Source organism: Balaenoptera physalus, assembly GCF_965194825.1.
Source record: "Balaenoptera physalus genome assembly, chromosome: 2".
Taxonomy (NCBI): Eukaryota; Metazoa; Chordata; class Mammalia; order Artiodactyla; family Balaenopteridae; genus Balaenoptera; species Balaenoptera physalus.
The window spans coordinates 60,444,939-60,460,689 of record NC_138883.1 but is presented as its reverse complement, the minus strand read 5'-3'; positions in this window follow the sequence as shown (position 1 = coordinate 60,460,689).

The following is a 15,751-nucleotide window of genomic DNA, read 5'->3' as shown; positions in this document are numbered from 1 at the left end:
GGCATAAATACATATGGGCAGAGGGAGCAGTAGTGTGATTAATTCAAGCTCACAACGAACTTAGGGCTGGATTTGATTGAGATGTCATCACAGGAAAATAATGCTGTAGAAAACATTTATAGGATGTCCAAAGGTATGTGAAGTAAGTTTTATACATTGAAAAATATAAATCACCATAGAATTTGTTCTAGATAGTCCAAAGCAAAATCTCTATCAAAATAGAAAAAGGAAAGAAAAGAAAACCTACTGTTACAAATTCATGCATTCTGTGTCCCTCCCCTACTAAATTTTTACTCTTGCAGGTGTTGCTACCCAAGAATCTTGTATCTCATAAGTTCTTTAAAAAAAACTAAGTGGCGCAGTCAGGGAGAGAAAGTGTCCATGTTGCCCCACCCCATGCGGGCACTTATGTGTATAAAGCCAAACCTGATCTCCCAGCTGTGCTCCTGGGAATGGGTGAGGCCTATGTTCTCCCCTCTGTCCCAGGCCAATATGTTAAGTCCACCCACATGAGGTGAGACTTCTTTACTACAGACCTCAGATACTCTTGGGCTTGACTAAGTTTCATTTAGAAATGGAGCAAAGAGAAACCACTTCAGGGCCCTGGGCAGCCACCGTCTGTGAAGAATGGCCCAGACTCTGGACACGATTCAGTCCCTCTAACGTGGTGCTCCTTCTCCTGGCTGCAAAATGACTTCCCTGGGACTTACTGTATTTGTTTAAAATCAGCCCTCAAGTTCTAGGACATTGAGGGAAATACTGGACACTAACCTACAATAAATTTTCAGAAAACATCACTGGATTGTGAGAAAGGAAATAAAGTTTTAAGAGAAAGAGGCATAGACTATGTGTCAAATCTAAAAGCATTTGTTTAGCATTCTGAGAATTTTTAGAAATAAATTGCAGGACTATTTACAATAGCCAGGACATGGAAACAATCCAAATGTTCAACAACAGATGAATGGATAAAGAAGACGTGGTACATATATACAATGGAATATTAGTCATAAAAAGGGATGAAATTGGGTCATTTGTAGAGATGTGGATGGACCTAGAGTCTGTCATACAGAGTGAAGTAAGCCAGAAAGAGAAAAACAAATATCATATATTAACAGATATATGGGGAATCTAGAAAAGTGGTACAGATGAAGCTGTTCGTAGGGCAGGAATAGAAATGTAGACACAGAGAACGGACATGTGGACATAAGGGGGTAAGGGGGTGGGACGAATTGGGAGATTAGGTTTGACATAAATACACTACCATGTGTAAAATACATAGCTAGTGGGAACCTGCTGTATAGCACAGGGAGCTCAGCTCGGTGCTCTGTGACAACCTAGATGGGTTGGATGGGGGCGGTGGTGAGAAGGAGGTCAAAGAGGGAGAGGATATAGGTGTACATATAGCTGATTCACTTCATTGCACAGCAGAAACTAACACAACATTGTAAAGCAATTTTATACTCCAATAAAAATAAACAAAACATTTTTGGTGGGCGTAACGTTGGGCAGAGATATTTGAGTGATATTTCACTCTAGCCATAGAGAAGCTTGATGAACAATGCACCATCTCAGTCAAAAACAGGGACCATATGGGTCATGTTTGTGGCTGAACTCCCATATAAGAGGTGCTTGATGTAAATATTTATTGAATGAATAAAAATGATTAAATACCTGTCAAAAAAATAAAGTATGCATTTCCTATTAAAGGTAGCCATTTCCCCCCCAAAAAATTTAAAAAATAAAAAATAAATAAAATAAAATATCCCTTAAAAATAAATAAGCATGTCCATGTCTACTGATTAAAAAAAAAATCATTTTAGTACATTGGAAATTCCAATACTTTGACCTCAGCAGAATTCTTTTAGTTCAAAGAAAACAGAATACACTATGCAAGTATAATTATGATGCATGAAGCAATGGACTCAAATATTGTCTTACTGGCTTTGCTTTAAAATGAAATTTTTGATTGACATACTTGACCTTTGGTTTATCACTAGCAATTGCTTAGTCAATATGATGGCATTCTTTATTTTCAAATCACCAACTCCAGATAGACAAATTTCTTTTAAATCGGATTGATAATCTTAAATTTTTCCCTATAAAACCTGAATTTTTATTCAACCACAAATATTTCTTGAGTATTTATTATGCACACATCACCAATACACTGTATGGGATACACAGATGTAATTCTTTTTCTCAAAGACTTTATAATCTAGATGTGGAGATAAATAATATACAAGAATAACAGGTGCAAATTTAGAGAGTGTCCATGGAGAGGTCCAGATAGATAGGAAGTAAGAAGAATGTCCCTGTTTAGAAGTATGAAGGGAAGTCTCGTGGAGGAAATGGACTTAGCACTGTATAAGAGGGAACCGTAACAGGTCTGACGAAAGGAGCAGCACATGCTTTCTGGGATGTAAAGGTGATGCTAGAGGAGGGGAAAGACTGATGACCCTTCTCTTCACCAAAGGCTAGTTTTTAAATTACTCGTGGTCGTACATAACTCCAGAATGCCCTGACTTTAAATAATCAGATTTTAAGTCAATTTCTCATGTAAAGACTTTCCATCCTGATATCACCTTTTAGATATTCTACATAGCTTCTGTCTTTGCCAATATCCATATTTCTGTAATTCCTATGACTAGAACTAATCATCCTCAAGAGTTCTCTAACTCTGCAGGATCCTATAATCATATGCTCTTCCTACAGAGTTCCCTGGGTAATGTTTTGGTCTCCATCTTTTTTATCTTTTCCAGCTTGTTCTACTCTCATATCCATACTGAGCAAGCCCCATTGTGTCTCTGTTAAATATACAAAAATGGCAGAAAAGTGGAGATATCAACAAAATATCCAAAGGAAGAGAGTTTTCAGATTTTTCTTGCACATATAGATGAAGATTCAATTTAAGATATAAAAATCCTAAACCCCAAGGCTATCACTGTGGGAACCAGAAATGATCTTTTGTATCTAAATTTTCACAAAATTGTAGCCTACTATTTTCAACCATTTTGCTGAACAGAATTCTGAAGTAGGGGACACTTGTCCTTCGTGACGCCTGTTTTCCTTTTATTCTTCCTATTCATCTCCACTTTCCCTTTGTCCTTTAAGGCTATAATCCTTTTCCCTTTATAGATTTAATTCACTCTCACCTCTCGATTCACTCAAATTCATTCTCTCTCTCTCTGTCTCTCTCTCGTCATACAGAAAAGAGATTCTAAATATTATTTCATAATCATATCTTAGGAACTTAATATGCTGCTCTCAGTGAATATTTCCATTTTGAAAGAGGACCACAGTAAGAGGGCAATATTTTGCCCAAGAAAATGAGGTTGCCATAAACTGAATTAAAGTCACGTGAAAGGAAAGTTTTTTTGGGGGGGAAAGTTGTTTGGGGAGTTTTCTGTGGTGAAAGCAGGAACAATCTTGTCAGCACTCTGTTTGCTTTCCATTTAAGCAATGAGCTGGTCTATTTCTTCTAATGAATGAGTGATAGTAGTAGTAATAATAAAAATAATAATAGCCAATGTTTTGATGTTTATTAATATAGAGCTAACATTCATGGCACACTGATCTAAGCATTTTGCATGTACTGTCACGTAATCCCCATTATTATCCCCAATTTAAAGACGAAGACATTGAAGCACAATGAGGTTAAGAATGCACCCAAATTGCTGGGACTCAAATCTAGAAAGTACACACAACTAGACCGTGACTGCTAAGAATTAGTGACCACAAACCCACAAGGAAGAGTAAGCAGCCATGTGCACATGTGGCGCACAGCATCAGGCCTCTGCCTGACTGTAACTTGGCCAAAACCATCATGAGGTATCCTGCTCTTCTCTTCAACCTCTCCTCCCACCCTGCCAGCATCTGTCTTCACACTTCTTAGTGCTCCGACTGCCCCATCCTCAACACCACTACATTTTACCCCTTCTTCCCCCTAGCTTCCTTTTCCCTCCCCTGCATCAGCTCTGCTCCTCAAAAAGGAAACAAACTAAAGTACCAGTGTTTCCATCCTGTGAGATTACAGGTGAGAGTTGGTTAATCTAATTAACACTTATGGTGCTCTTATCACAACCACTTTAAACTTTCATACTAAAACATAACTGTGTTCCATTTCATAAATGTTCAAAATGTGAGTGCCTATGAAAACTGTAAACAGAGCTTTCAAAAAGCAATTAGTTTTGGAATCCAAGTTCATAGAATTTTAAAGCTAGGAAAGACCTTGGTGGTCACCTGGGACAGCCTCCCCACCACAAGCCCAGGTGACTCTAGTGACCTGGCTGAGGTTACACAGATAACCCAGACTTTCTAACTTCCCATCTGACTTATTCAGCAAAAAATTTAACAGGTACATTTTTATGTGTCAGGTACTGAGGACTCAGAAGGAACATAAAATCTCATGCTCTTTCTATTTGTTTCTTACTTAGAGTCAAGTTGTAAATGTTTTTATAGTAAGGGCATCCTTAGCTGCTAAAAGAAACAGTGATGTCTCCAGAGTCACAGCAAGAAAGCTACTGAGAAGAGCAATGTTTCTCTTTCCTTTAAGATAAAATAGAGTTAGATTGTAATATGAGCTGTTGGAGTCAGCAAGGACTTTATGAAACATTTATTCATATATTCATAATATAATCCAAACCCCCTTATTTTACCAGGGGAATCAATAGGAATCAGTGAGGCCACCTGATTCTATGCTCTTTCCACCACACCTACACCTTCTACCTTCTGGTTGGAAGCAAACCAACATTTTCAAAAAGAAAGAGTTGAGATTCCAAAATGCCATGTTTTCCAATCACTGAGACTTTTTTTGCAACTCCCATCTAGGGAAGAGAGATGATTCAGAAGAGAGATAGGCATGAGGACACTACATATCTTCCTCTTTCAACAACAAGTTTTAAAATGCTGGCTGAGAAAGAAAAGAAATGAAGACAGAACTGGTATTAACAAACTACTGCCTGAGCAAATGGCAGGCATGACACACTCTAGATGGTTTTTTTCTGTCAACCATAAGACGTTCCATGAGTTTTCAACCTGGAACTGGATGTTGTTGCTGAGCTATGGAAAGTCTAACACAACCCTGACCCCAAAATAAAGATTCAAGATGCAGACAAGCTTTGCCAGCAGCCCTGTTCAATACCAACACCCAAGGATAACAATGCCACAAGGACTATTCTCTTAGTGAATAAAAACATGCAACATGCCCAGTCCTCTTTCTGCCTTCTTTTCTAAACATGCAGCTAGTCATAGATTTTGACACTGTTTTCTATAAAACATTATCACTGATTCTTGCCTCCTCCTCGAAAACTGACTATTCTTTACTATTAAGTGGTACTTGGGGACCGAATTTCAATCAGTGTGGAATGTATGGCACTGACACAGATGTGGCAGGCCCCTGTCTAGCAGAGATGCTCCATAGCAGAAACAAAGCTGTTGCTGAGGGTTTAAAGCCATTCTACACTCACTGCTTGGGCTTTGTGTTATGCAGGAGAGCCTAAACGAAAACATGAGTAATGTTTTTTAATATACCAAAGGCTGACTGCCATAAGTTGTTTTTCTCCCTGCGCAAACCAAAGCACAATAGGTGTGAGTGTTCTATGCAATTCAAAATTCATTTCAAGACAAGTACCAACACTAAATTGTGAATACTTTAAATAATAACATGCATATAAGATATTACATTTTTATGTCCACATAAGTAGTAAATACAGGATCCAGGAAAAACAAAAAACAAAAAAACAAGGCCCCCTCCACACTATGAATATTCTGGAAAATTATTCAGTAGTCAGGATGGAGACAGTTACTTGGCATGGAAGTAGCTGTTAAAGTGAGAATATCAAGGACTGGGCCTACTTTTAGATAGTGAAAATGATTGCCTCCTGTGATTATTTTATTCAAACACATCTGTTGAACACTATGTGCCAGTTGCTTTCCTATGAGGAGACTAGATCTAATATTTATTGAGCACATACTATGTATCAGGCATCCTACATACTGACTTCACTAAATCCCCAGAACAATTCTTTGAGGTAGATATTGGTTTGAATCATGTGAAATTTCTGTTTCTGTGGGTCACAAAGGTGAAATATTGGAAAACTCACAGAGTCTGACCTGAATATTAATGTTTTCATTTTATAGGTGGCTCAGAGAAATTAAATAACTTGAAGTTTAGACAGCAAATACATGTAGAGTTGGGATTGCAACCCATACTCTTTTACCATTCCAGCACACTTCACTTTATCTTAAGTAATTATATTAAATTGGAAGGATCCCATAGCCCACCAAACTCTAAATCTACTGCCCTCTCTCCAACCCAAGCCAAAATACCTGAATGGTTTGGGTGTCTTGTCTTGAGTTTAAGGATTTGATTCTATTAAAATCCTTATTTCTCTACATACCTATTTCCCTTCTTTCATTAGCTTCATTATGACCATAATTCTATTTTCTGAACCAAAATGTGGAACATGTAATCAGAGAGAAACAGTTATTTATGAGGAAAAGGATATAAAATAATTATTATGATCCTATCCTACGAAATTTTGGAAGAATGCTCATCATAAACACATCACCTGGACACTGTTAGTGTATTTGCTTTTGTATGGTTGCCACACTCCACTTGTGGCTCCCTGAGGGCAGGTTCTATGTTTTACTACTACTTGTGGAACACCTGTAATTTTGTATGACATAAAACACAAAAGTACTTCTACTGATGGGCAGAGGCAATCAGAAGTACCATGGCTGGAAAGGTGCTAGAAAGTAAGATTAAGACATTCTCCTTTCCTTCAAAATCTCTACGAGAGTTTTGAACATTCATAGGGCAACTATTTATCAAGTACTTCTTATGCATTAGGTATTTTCTTAGGTGCTATATATGTGGGACGCTTCCAAGAAAAGGAAAAAAATTAATCAGGCAGAGAGAATAGTAGAGATCCTGGGTTCTCAAACTCTAGTGTGGATCAAAATCACCTGGAGGGCTTGTTAAAACACAGACCGCTGGGTCCACCCAGAGTTTTGGATTCAGTAGATAAGAGGTGAGGTCCAAGAAGCTGCATGTTTAACAATTCCCAAATTAAGCTCGTGCTGATGACCTAGCAACCATGCTTTGGGAACCACTAGTATGGATCTCTGAAGATTAGGAAAGGAGAATGAGCAATACCACAGATAATGGAATCAACATAAGGAGTCTGGCCTGTCCGGAATATAAATATAGTTATTAAGCTACTCTGACTTTCTCCTCTGAAGGCGATCTACCTCAGTGCAACCTGGGGCATTCTCCTTGCTTTGATCCACCTGCCACCAAGCACAGCCTCAGCATCTGGAAGAATGAGAGACATCTGCCCATCCACCTAAGGTAGAAGCCTTAAGCAAATATCCAACAGGAGTCACTCCCTTACCTCCAATATTCCTACAACTTGTTTCTACAGAGTTGCTTATTAAGGTCAACTGAATCTACAGATCTCTCTGCAAAAAGAAATTTTCTTTAAGGTACTCAAGTGTCTCATTGCTTTATAAGACCTTTCAAGAATTCTTACATTTATAATGCAGCTATAAAAGTGAGCACAACTTTCTTTCACAACTACTTAAAATCTTGTTTCCAAAGATCTGTAGAAATCAAATTTTCTAATTCTCCCCCAGCTAGTGCCAGTCTTTAGTCTACTATGTCACTCCCTGGTTCTCTAATGATTCTGACTTCAAATGACACAAGACATCTGTCTCACAATCTCTCACCAACACCAGACCTTCTCTGCATATCTAAGCCTTATTTTGTATTGTTGATTTTTAAAAGTGAGAAGTCAGAGGCTTAATCAATATTTTCCAGATTGATTAATGGATCTTGACCAACATGCTACAGCACAGCTCATGGTTTATAAGGCACATTCAATGAGGTAGTACCGCATTTTATCATCTTTGTCTTACCAAGTAAATAACTTTAATCAATAAAGTGAACAGAGTAGCTAATGAGCAACCCTTATCATAGAGACGATATTACCTAATTAAGTGAAAAAAAGGCCTTAAACTATCAAAAAAGAGACTCTACCCCATGTATCTTTATCTATCTCTCATCTCTCCAACCCTATCTATCTATCTATCATCTTATTACCTACTTCATGAACAATAATCTTAATTCATAGAATTCAGTTTTAAATTCAGCAGTGGTAACAGCAGGACCAAACTAAAAATATTGTCATGTGTCAAAAAAATAAATGGAATACCAAGGACAATAAAATAAAAGAATAAAAGTAAGAAGAAAGATGACAAAAATTACCTTACTATAGAGAGCAAAGAATTGCCATAATATATTTTAAAGGTAATAATAATAATGAAGCCATTAGAAACTCATTTGGACTTTTCGCCTCGCAAAGAGGTATTAAAAGTTCTGTATAAACAGAGGAAAGAGCTTCAGAATTCCCTCTTCTAAAGTTGAAAGGAGCTACTGCCCCATATGAAACCAAAGCACCATGTGTACTTTAGGGATAGCCCCTAACTGTTTATAGCTGTTCACAGAACTCCACAGTGAGACAGAACGAAGTCTGCAGTGTTCCAGGGATGCTCTGATCACTTTTATTTATTAGGATTATGTCTGCTTTTTAAAAGAATGTAATCACTGATTATATGGAACACATGAAAAATAGAATAATTCAACATTTCTTAAAATGAGCATTCTAATTAGTAACTAGAGGTATACATTTCCCATAAAGATAGAGATGGATTAAAAAATTTCAGGTTAGCAAAAATGACTCTTTAGGCTAGGCACACATCAGTGTATCTAAGTATATCGTTATTTGTCTCTTAATAGATATTGTCTCTTAAAGATATTTTCTCTTAATTTATTCTGTCTATATGAGCTACAATAAAGTTGAGTGCAAACATAAAAGCAAATATGTGATTTGCATTTGTGTACAATACAGTGTCGATAATTTAGAATGAACTAAACTAGACTCATAAATTAGGCAGGTTGGGACTAACATTTGTACCATCTCTACAAAATAATTTACTAAGCAAATCAATAGTGCAAACATGATTATAAGACACTTTTTAAGGCCTTCATTCATTCTTTGTGTGCAAGTGATACTCCCATTGGCAAACAGGCCTTATTTACTTTTACAATTAAGCAGGGAATAACCATCACCACAACTGGCTAGTTGTTATGCCTGTGTTTCTTTAAATTCCTCTACATTTCAAGTGATTTCTGACTCACAAATGTACCCCACACATTGTGCCTATGCTCCCTTCTGTCATCATGCACTCACTGCCAACACCAGCAACACAAGAGCTCCAGCTCCTGCTCCCATGGAGAAGAAAAGAAGGAACTGGAAGAAGTAAGGAGTCAGACCCCAAAGCAGCCTGCCCTTCAGGGATGGTCAGCCTCCATCACTATCAGACACTATCCCTCCCAAAGCCTCTCTTACTAAACTCTGTGTTCATTTCCTAGGGCCACTATAACAAATGACCATAAAGCAGGTGGCTTTAACAGAAATTTATTCTCTCACAGTTCTGGATGCCAGAAGCTTCAAATCAAGGCTTTCCAGAGCCACACTCTAAAGAAGAAAGCTCTACGGGAGAATCCCCCCCTTGCCTCTTCTAGCTGTTGGTGGTTCCTAGTATTCCTTGGCTTGTGGCAGCATCAATGCAGTCTCTGCCTCTGTCTCCACATGGTCTTCTTCTCTGTGCATTAGCAGAGTTCTTTTCAGGTGTCAATGCAGTTCCACGTATGACCACCATCCCATCTGATGGTCAAACTCTGTAACTGAGGTGCTAATATTTTCACTTTACAAAAGAAAAAACTGAGCTCAGAGTGGCCCAAAGTTACTTAGCTAGGTAGAAGGAGATCAGAGTCTTAAACTCAGGACTTCTAGTTCAAATCCTATTATACTTTCACCATACCAAGCTATTCCTCTCTTCTCTCACATAAACACAGGCTGAAATATATTCAAAGCATTTTTCCATTGTAAGTGAATTACCACCAATTAGAGATGTGTAGAATATCAAGGCTCTTCTTTTATTTCAAAAAAAAAAATCAATATACTCTTGGGTGGCTTTCGGACAGGCTTCCTCACCTAACCTCGACAGTGTGGCTCAACCCCAGATGCATATCAGAATTTCCTAGACATGAGTCCCAGGTATGTGTGTGTTTAACAAGCTACCTGATGAAGCGACCCAGGTACAGCCAGAATCAACAACCCTGGACTGTGGGATTTGAGACCTCAGTCTTACTATTTGATGTATTACACACACACAGGATGACTTTTCATTGTTATGGCTTTCTAAAAGCAAAAATAAGAATCCTGGAGAGTCCAGAAGATGACGGAGGAGTAAGATGTGGAGATCACCTTCCTCCCCACAAATATATCAAAAATACATCTACATGTGGAACAACTCCTACAGAACACCTACTGAATGCTGGCAGAAGACCTCAGACTTCCCAAAAGGCAAGAAACTCCCCACATACCTGGGTAGGGCAAAAGAAAAAAGAAAAAACAGAGAAAAAAGAATAGGGACAGGACCTGCACCTCTGGGAGGGAGTTGTGAAGGGGGAAAAGTTTCCACACACTAGGAAGCCCCTTCACTGGCAGAGACAGGGGGTGGGCAGGGGGGAAGCTTCGGAGCCACGGAGGAGAGCGCAGCTACAGGGGTGCAGAGGCAAAGTAGAGAGGTTCCCGCACAGAGGATCGGTGCCGACCAGCACTCACCAGCCCGAGAGGCTTGTCTGCTCGCCCGCCGGGGCAGGTGGGGGCTGGGAGCTAAGGCTCCGGCTTCGGAGGTCAGATCCCAGGGAGAGGACTGGGGTTGGCTGCATGAACACAGCCTGAAGGGGGCTAGTATGCCACAGCTAGCTGTGGGGAAGTCTGGGAAAAAGTCTGGAGCTGCCTAAGAGGCAAAGACCATTATTTCGGGGAGCGCAAGGAGAGGGGATTCAGAACACCCCTTAAACGAGCTCCAAAGACGGCGCGAGCCGCGGCTCTCAGCACGGACAGCAGAGACGGGCATGAGACGCTAAGGCTGCTGCTGCAGCCACCAAGAAGCCTGTGTCACTATCCACACCTCCCCTCCCGGGAGCCTGTGCAGCCCGCCACTGTCGGGGTCCTGTGATCCAGGGACAACTTCCCCAGGAGAACACATGGCGTGCCTCAAGCAGTTGCTAAGTCACGCTGGTCTCTGCCGCCACAGGCTCACATCGCATTTCAGTTATACTTACCGTACCCCTCTCTCCCCCACGCCTGAATGAGCAAGAGCCCTTTAATCAACCGCTGCTTTAACCCCCTCTTGTCTGGGTGGGGAACAGATGCCTGAGGGTGACCTACATGCAGAGGTGGGTCCAAAACCACAGCAGAAACCCAAGGGCTGTGCAAACAAACAAGAGAAAGGGAACTTTCTCCAAAAAGCCTCAGGAGCAGTGGATTAAATCCCCACAATCAACTTGAGGTACCCTGCATCTGTGGAATACCTGAATAGACAATGAATCAACCCAAAACTGAGGTGGTGGACTTTGGGAACTACTGTAGACTTGGGGTGTGCTGTCTGCACCTAACTTGTTTCCGATTTTTATATTTATCTTAGTATAGTTTTTAGTGCTTATTATCACTGATGGATTTGTTTATTGGTTTGGCTGCTCTCTTCTGTTATATTTATTACTTTTTAATTTTTTTATTTTAATAATTTCAAAAAGTTTTTAATTTTAACTATTTCATTTTTTATTGCTTTATCCTTTCTTTTTTCTCCATTTTCTTCTGAGCTGTGTGGCTGACAAGGGTCTTGGTGCTCCGACCTGGTGTAAGGTCTGAGCCTCTGACGTGGGAGAGCCGAGTTCAGGACACTGGACCACCAGAGACCTCCAGGCCCCACATAATATCAGTTGGCGAGAACTATCCTAGAGATCTCCGTCTCAATGTTAAGAACCAGCTCCACCCAATGGCAAGCAAGCTCCAGTGCTGGACGCCCCATGCCAAACAACTAGCAAGACAGGAACACAACCCCACCCATTAGCAGGAAGGCTGCCTAAAATCATAACAAGGTCACAGACACCCCAAAACACACCACCGGACGTGGACCTGCCCACCAGAAAGCCAAGATCCAGCCGCATCCACCAGAACACAGGCACTAGTCTCCTCCACCAGGAAGCCTACACAACCCACTGAATCAACCTTAGCCATTGAGGGCAGACACCAAAAACAATGGGAACTACGAACCTATAGCCTGCAAAAAGGAGACCCCAAACACAATAAGCTAAGCAAAATGAGAAGACAGAGAAACACATAGCAGATGAAGAAACAAGGTAAAAATCCACCAGACCAAACAAATGAAGAGGAAATAGGCAGTATACCTGAAAAAGAATTCAGTGTAATGATAGTAAAGATGATTCAAAATCTTGGAAATAGAATGGAGAAAATACAAGAAACGTTTAACAAGGACCTAGAAAATCTAAAATGCAAACAATGATGAAAAACACAATAAATGAAATTTAAAATTCTCCAGAAGGAATCAAAGGCAGAAAACTGAGGCAGTGACTGAGAATAACAGAGGCACTTCCAGGATAAGTGACCTGGAAGATAAAATAGTGGAAAAAACTACTTCAGAGCAGAATAAAGAAAAAAGATTGAAAACAATTGAGGACAGTCTTAGAGACCTCTGGAACAACATTAAACACACGAACATTCGAATTATAGGGGTCCCAGAAGAAGAAGAGAAAAAGAAAGGGACTGAGAAAATATTTGAAGAGATTATAGTTGAAAACTTTCCTAACATGAGAAAGGAAATAATGAATAAAGTCCAGGAAGCACAGAAGGTACCATACAGTATAAATCCAAGGGGAATATGCCAAGACATATGTTAATCAAACTATCAAAAATTAAATACAAAGAAAAAAATTTAAAAGCAGCAAGGGAAAAACAACAAGTAACATACAAGGGAATGCCCATAAGGTTAACAGCTGAACTTTCAGCAGAAACTCTGCAAGCCAGATGGGAGTGGCAAGGCATATTTAAAATGATGAAAAGGAAAAAACTACAACCAAGATTACTCTACCCAGAAAGGATTTCATTCAGCTTCGTCGGAGAAATTAAAACCTTTACAGACAAGCAAAAGTTAAGAGAATTCAGCACCACCAAACCAGCTTTACAGCAAATGTTAAACGAACTTCTGTAGCCAGGAAATACAAGAGAAGGAAAAGACCTACAAAAACAAAACCAAAAACATTTAAGAAAATGGTAATAAGAACATACATATTGATAATTACCTTACATGTAAATGGATAAAAAGCTCCAACCAAAAGACATAGACTGGCTGAATGGATACAAAAACAAGACCCATATATATGCTGTCTAAAAGAGACCCACTTAGATCTAGGGACACATACAGACTGAAAGTGAGGGGATGGAAAAAGATATTCCAAGCAAATGGAGATCAAAAGAAAGCTGGAGAAGCAATTCTCATATCAGACAAAACAGACTTTGAAATAAAGACTATTACAAGAGACAAAGAAGGACACTACATAATAATCAAGGGTCAATCCAAGAAGAAGATATAGCAATTGTAAATCTTTACACACCCAACATAGGAGCACCGCAATACATAAGGCAAACGCTAACAAGCCATAAAAGGGGAAATCGACAGTAACACAATCATAGCAGGAGACTTTAACACCCCACTTTCACCAATGGACAGATCATCCAAAATGAAAATAAATGAGGAAACACAAGCTTTAAATGATACATTAAACAAGATGGACTTAATTGATATTTATAAGACATTCCATCCAAAAACAACAGAGTACACTTTTTCTCAAGTGCTCATGGAATATTCTGCAGGATAGATCACATCGTGGGTAACAAAAGCCATGGTAAATTTAAGAAAACTGCAATCGTACCAAGTATCTTTATCGACCACAAAGCTATGAGACTAGATATCAATTACAGGAAAAAAATGTAAAAATACAAACACATGGAGGCTAAACAACACACTACTAAATAACCAAGAGATCACTGAAGAAATCAAAGAGGAAATCAAAAAATACCTAGAAACAAACGACAATAAAAACACGATGACCCAAAACCTATGGGATGCCACAAAGGCAGTTCTAAGAGGGAAGTTATAGCAATACAATCCTACCTCAAGAAACAGGAAAAATCTCAAATCAACAACCTAACCTTACAGCTAAAGCAATTAGAGAAAGAAGAGCAAAAAACGCCAAAGTTAGCAAAAGGAAAGAAATCATATGATCAGATCAGAAATAAATTAAAAATAAATGAAGGAAACAACAGAAAAGATCAATAAAGCTAAGAGCTGGTTCTCTGAGAACATAAACAAAATTGATAAACCATTAGCCAGACTCATCAAGAAAAAAAGGGAGAAGACTCAAATCAATAGAATTAGAAATGAAAAAGGAGAAGTAACAACTGACACTGCAGAAATACAAAGGAACATGAGAGACTACTACAAGCAACTATATGCCAATAAAATGGACAACCTAGAAGAAATGGACAAATTCTTAGAAAACCACAACCTTCCGAGACTCAACCAGGAAGAAACAGAAAATATAAACAGACCAATCACAAGCCTTGAAATTGAAACTGTGATTAAAAATCTTCCAACAAACAAAAGCCCAGGATCAGATGGCTTCACAGGCAAATTCTATCAAACATTTAGAGAAGAGCTAACACCTATCTTTCTCAAACTCTTCCAAAATATAGCAGAGGGAAGAACACTCCCAAACTCATTCTATGAGGCCACCATCACCCTGATGCCAAAACCAGACAAAGATGTCACAAAGAAAGAAAACTACAGGCCAATATCACTGATGAACATAGGTGCAAAAATCCTCACCAAAATACTAGCAAACACAATCCAATAGCATATTAAAAGGATCATACACCATGATCAAGTGGGGTTTATCCCAGGAATGCAAGGATTCTTCGATATATGCAAATCAATCAATGTGATACAGCGTATTAACAAATTGAAGGAGAAAAACCATATGATCATCTCAATAGATGCAGAAAAAGCTTTTGACAAAATTCAACACCCATTTATGATAAAAACTCTCCAGAAAATAGGCATAGAGGGAACTTACCTAAACAACATAAAAGGCCATATATGACAAACCCACAGCCAACATCATTCTCAATGGTAACAAACCGAAACCATTTCCTCTAACATCAGGAACAAGACAAGAATGCCCACTCACCACTATTATTCAACATAGTTTTGGAAGTTTTAGTCACAGATATCAGAGAAGAAAAAGAAATAAAAGGAATCCAAATCAGAAGAGAAGAAGTAAAGCTGTCAGTGTTTGCAGATGACATGATACTATACATAGAGAATCCTATAGATGCTACCAGAAAACTACTAAAGCTAATCAATGAATCTGGTAAAGCAGCAGTATACAAAATTTATGCACAGAAACCTCTTGCATTCCTATACACTAATGATGAAAAATCAGAAAGAGAAATTAAGGATACACTCCCATTTACCATTACAACAAAAAGAATAAAATACCTAGGAATAAACCTCCCTAAGGAGACAAAAGACCTGTATGCAGAAAACTGTAAGACACTGATGAAAGAAATTAAAGATGCTACAAACAGATGGAGAGATATATCATGTTCTTGGGTTGGAAGACTCAACATTGTGAAAATGTTGATATCCAAAGCAATCTACAGATTCAATGCAATCCCTATCAAACTACCATTGGCATTTTTCACAGAACTAGATCAAAACTTTCACAGTCTGTATGGAAACACAAACGACTCCGAAT